The following is a 5,563-nucleotide window of genomic DNA, read 5'->3' on the forward strand; positions in this document are numbered from 1 at the left end:
TTATACAAAACAGAGCTGTGCATTCTGGTATGAATTTTTATGACCGTAAGTCAGTGAGACAATGGATATATATGCAGTCCTTACAAATATGCAAATGACAGATTTGAGGGGATTTCTTTACTGGATACTAATGAGTGACATTACTTTTCCCTCTATATTGTTTGTACCCTCTGACATTAAAATAGGTTGGGCTGTATTCACACGACGTTTGGGCAGGTTCTATACTCAGCATGTACCTATACTTCAGACAAATACAACTGTATTGTCATTGACTTCTATTGTCCAACCCATAAGACTTTAGTTGACACAACGTCATTATTCACCACATTTCGGATGTAGTTTTGAATGGCTGTAATTTGCATCATGTTCACTTTAAATGACAGCCATTCAACAATACTGTATTACCAAATACAGCACCACAAAGATGCTTTGTGAATAAAGCCTTATGATTAGTTTTGAGCGGACTTGCCTAACTGTTCGCGTTTGGCAAAGTTCTCGGAACACGAAAAGTTAGGCATTAGAAGTTGGATGCTGTCCTAGGGAGTCCTAGAAAACATGGATACAGCAATAGGCTGTAACCATGTTTTCCTGGCAGCCCTAGGGTGGCACCCCACTTCTCCACTGCTGCGTCATCTGGCCCACACCCTCTATTGGTTATCATTAGAAGGGGTGGGCCAAATGATGTGGCAGTCCTCCTAATGGTGCTCTGGAGCAGAGTATACCATGATTAACAGCACAGGATCGGCACCAAGAAGGAAGATAAGACACATACCTTCCTCGTCAACATCCTTGGTGCTAGAAGGGGCTATCAGCAAGTAACATTCCTCTAACTTGCACATAGGTCACACACCTGCGCATTTCCCTTTAAGATCATATGTATCGGCCTTTTGGCTAAGATCATGTGTAGTATCTGTTCTTATCAGTTTAATATCTGATACGTCCCCTATCTGGGGACCATATATTAAATAGTTTTTAAGAACAGGCAGATGGAAAAAGAGCTTGCTCTGTCCTCTCCAGGCATTGACCTGGTATTGCAGTGCCTCCAGGTTCAGTGCACAAAAAAAAAAAAAAAAAAGATCATATGTATTGGGCTCATGTGCTGAATCTGTTATGCTGCTAATACCTATAGCAGAGATTAGACATGGCATCAAGGCAGTTAGCTTCCTCCTCTGGTAATCAATTACCTCTGTCATAGCAAATGGAGCTTAGAGAAGGTCATCAGGTCTGCCATGATAGTACTCCTATTAAAGGGGTACTCCGGGCTGGGGGGCTTTTTTTCCCCTATGGCCGGGGAGGAGGTGGATGAGGGCAATGAGGGGACATCCTCCCTTCCCCGATTCCAGCACCTTGTCCCGGATCGCGCTGCTCCGGTCTGTGCTGCCCGACCGCTTCCTGGTCTCTGCAGGGGTTGAGAGGTGATGTTTCAAGTCCACTCAGCCAGTCAGTGGCAGAGGCAGGATCCCGCTTGCAGATGTGACAGCTTGCCTTGGCCATGGCTGCCACACCAACTTAGTAAACACCTATTATTTTAGAAGCTATGTTTTTCTTTTCTTGGATAACCCCTTTAATTAGCAGGTTCTTCCAAACTAAGTAAAAGAAAGTGGGCAAAATGATAAAATTGTCAGTAAAATGGTAAAAAAAAGCAGCAAAAAATAAAATAAAATTTTTTAATAATTGTGTACTTTTTATGGCTACATGAAACAGCTGAATAAACAGTTTATGTACAAATTCTTACAATGATTTTTTTAACCTATTTTTTAATATGTGAAAAAAAAATGTATAGCTATTTCACTTATGAACATGAGCAATTCACTGCAGCTTTCAGAAAACATATACACCTGCACTTTCTCTATGTGTATCCCAAGGTTTACCACAGTTTTCCCTGCATGTATTATACAGCAGTACCTTGGTTTAAGAGTAACTTGGATTAAGAGCGTTTTGCAAGAAGAGCTCACAGATTTTCAAAATTGTAACTTGGTTTGAGAGCATTGCTTTGGTTTAAGTGCTCCCTGTACTGTGTGGGAGGGGGAGTGGTGGAGGGGAATGGTCTGCATAGCGGGGTCTACAGCACTGCACTCTCTCTCACCTTCCAAATCATAGCAGATCCACTTCAGAAGCTGAAGCTTGCATCAGAGGACAGGACTGTGGAGGACCTGTCCTCATTGCTGTCATGTGACCACATAGACCTCTGACAGCAGCCCTGCTTCTCTATTCTAGCCTGTTGTACTACACTACTGCATTATGGGGATCTGCAGCTCCATCCTGTATCTACAAACTGCTGCTGTTTTTCAGGTTTATGCACATACTATACATTATACTCCACATGCTGTTTGCTATAATTTACAGTAACTTATAATATGACATATTCAGCTGTTTCTAAATGTTTGATTCATCTGTTCTACATGTTATTCTGAATAAAAAAAACATTATTTTTGGGATGTGGAACCAATTGTCTGCATTTCAATGATTTCTTATGAGAAAACTTTGGATTACAAGCACGATCCCGTAACGAATTATGCTCGGAATCCAAGGCACCACTATATATATATATATATATATATATATATATTTTTTTTTTTTTAACATGGTAAAAAACACAGCTAAAATGTAGCAGAAGTAGCATGCATCAACAAAGGCTATGGTTCGCTATAGATTAAGAAGGCCTGACAGGCAAATTGACAAGTAAATTGAGATCAATTGGTTGTACAATTAAGAATTGTAGGGATGTAACAGCCATCAGCTTTAATTCATCTAGTTTCAAACACCTCAATAATGGAAGTAGTTTTGTAAGCGGTAAACCAGGAGTGATGCAGATTCTAGGCATCTCCGTGTCTTCTGACATTTTGCCTCCTTTTGTAGGTAATATAAGAGCGTAATTATTAAACAATTTAGTACACAGAGGAAACGGCAACTTGGCAAATATTCCAGGGGATACAAATTCTCAGGGCAGGCAGTGTATTATCAGAAATAGTAAGTAATTACTTATGTAAGCTTTCCTTTAAAATTCTAAGAACATTAACTACTAATTACCTACTAATTAGCAGTACTTCAGCAGGTGTTTGCACTTAACCATTGAGTAAAACCCTAGTGAAAAACAAACTCCATGCTTCTTCTCCTCTCAAGATTACTCCATCGTCCCACAGGATAGTGCAATATGTTCTAGGTATAGCCATGCTACTTACAAGTCACTACTTAGCTTCCTGATTGCTAAACTCCAAGCAACACTTTCCCTGCCTTAATGTACAAAGTAAAATAATTTACTAACCATAAACTTTTAATGTAAATTAGAATAAATCTAGCTATTACCAAAGTACTGTGAAAATTGTTTCTTTTCCACAATGGAGACAGATTGCATGCCTGTCTTGCATAGTAATAAGACTTTGAGGATTAGACTGGTGGACTAATAGTCATATCATTCAAACTAGAATAATTTTATTACATTTATATTTTAACTCTACATTTACTTGTAGTGATCTACATTTAATTGGAAAAAAAAGTCCCAGGGAACAGGAAGGATAAATTAAATCTGTATCCTTCTCTTGTTTCTAGAATCCCCATCCATATTTTCTTAAAAAAATAAAAACCTTGAAATTTGCAATTGCAACAAACTGATCGAACTTAACCTAAATGATTAACTTGAGTAAGAAATGTGTCCAGAGAGGAGTGTGTCCCTGGTCGTAGGTGACCAGCGGTGGTGAAACTGCCACCAATAGTAAGGGTTAGGGCCCTTTTCCACAGGCCAATTAGCAGAATAACTGATTCTTGTAAAAGAGCTGGCAACAGCCGAGGAACAAGAAAAAGCTTGATCTTCAGGGGATTGCATCTTTTGTGTGGCCAGCAAATACTTTATCGCTAGCCCAGACATGCAATTAATGGAGCCATGTGACAGCTCAGTAAACAGGCACCAATCATAGACTTGCACTCATTATCAGAAGCCCATCAGCTCAAGTTAAAGGGAATATCCAGCGAAAATATTTTCCTTTCAAATCAACTGGTGTCACAAAGTTATACAGATTTGTATTTTACTTCTATAAAAAATTATCTCAAGTCTTCCCATATTTATTAGCTGCTATATGTCATGCAGGAAATGTTGTTTTATTTTTAATATACATGCTGTGGTCAGTAGCGACAGCAGCATTTAAGCAGTTGTACAGAATGTAGCACCTCCATTATCACTTGAACCCCACTATGTCTCAGCCAGTGATTGAATGTGCAAGCAGCTCCTGCCTATCTTCGAAGCAAGAAGAAACAATGAGAAGCAAGGACAAGAGGATGTCATACTGGTAGCTGAAGGGAAGAGGAGAAGTGGGGTATGAGTGGGGTTTTATTTTGAAACCATCTCAGCCATATATAAAAAAAAAAGCTATTATGTCCCAGGACAAGCCCTTTAACCTCTTATTGACAGGGGCCAATGTTAATGCCTGTGGGAATGTTCTTTGTTTTGACACCCTTAATTTTACCATAAAGTATACAATAAAACTGAAATAAAATTCTTTGAACAGTGAAATGGGGGGAGGGGGGAATCTCTACTCATCACTGTGGATCAGCATTATATGAGCAATTACTCAATTACTCATATAGATCAGTGCAATACTACTGTATTGCATTGATCCATTCAATCAGAGATCTAATGTTACAGCTTGCCTACGGCAGATTGCTACAATAATCTACACTTAAATCACCAGATGATGTTTCCCATAAATGGTTAGATGCCACTGTTGGCATTGACTAAAGCATCTAGAGGGTTAAATAGCCTGCATTTACAGTAGTTCACTTTATGCCAGCTATTCATGGAGGCTGTCAACTGCTATAGCAGGTTCGTCATGGTGGTTAATGGGTTAAGGTTTTGATGAGTCAATTCATAGCCCAATAACAATAGTATATCCTTGTTAACTAATATTCTATAAATAAACATCAGCATGGTAACCTTCTATTAAAAAAACTGATAAGTAATTTAAAAAGAACAAACTAAGTCTGGGTTCACACACTGTTGAAGTTTAGTGGATGGCCATCATTTTATGACAAATAATGGCCATCATTTCATAACAACGGACAATGTTTTAAAATAATGCCAATTATTTGCAATTGAATGAAGGCCATCTACTAAATTACAAGAGTGTGTGAACATAGCCTTTCTGAGTTTTAAATCCACTCCTGGTTTTGGTTGCAAAATACTGAGCAAAAATTCTGTTTGTGAACATAGCCTAAATCTGATAAATATATATTATTATAAGTATAATATATATTACATTTGAAGATTATATAACTATTGCTGAGAAAAGGTGTAGCGTCAATTTAAAGAGAAAGTAACTTCCAAGTAACTTATTCAAGTTTTTGTTTGCAGCAGCAGTTTCCATACAAGCAGGTTTTTCAGAAGTTCCTGACTCCTGTTCCCTTCCATGCCATAAGAAAGTCCAGTTACTGGTATGTTTTACATTGATGAGAATGAGCTATATGATAAAATATAGAAATTGAATATTCCGCCTTTGTGGTTGTGAAATTGTCTTTTCAAACGAAAGCTGAGATTTAGTAAGTGGGTTTGTTATAAATACAGACAATCCCA

General features: G+C 38.3%; 1 non-coding gene across 1 annotated transcript; it reads left to right on the forward strand.

The window, feature by feature from the left end:
- The first annotated feature begins 874 nt into the window (after window positions 1–874).
- On the forward strand, window positions 875–1,062 carry LOC138785092 (U2 spliceosomal RNA). Its single transcript, XR_011362065.1, has one exon. It is a non-coding gene; the product is annotated as a U2 spliceosomal RNA (small nuclear RNA).
- Window positions 1,063–5,563: the final 4,501 nt, after the last annotated feature.

This window comes from Dendropsophus ebraccatus, chromosome 2, assembly GCF_027789765.1.
Source record: "Dendropsophus ebraccatus isolate aDenEbr1 chromosome 2, aDenEbr1.pat, whole genome shotgun sequence".
NCBI lineage: Eukaryota > Metazoa > Chordata > Amphibia > Anura > Hylidae > Dendropsophus > Dendropsophus ebraccatus.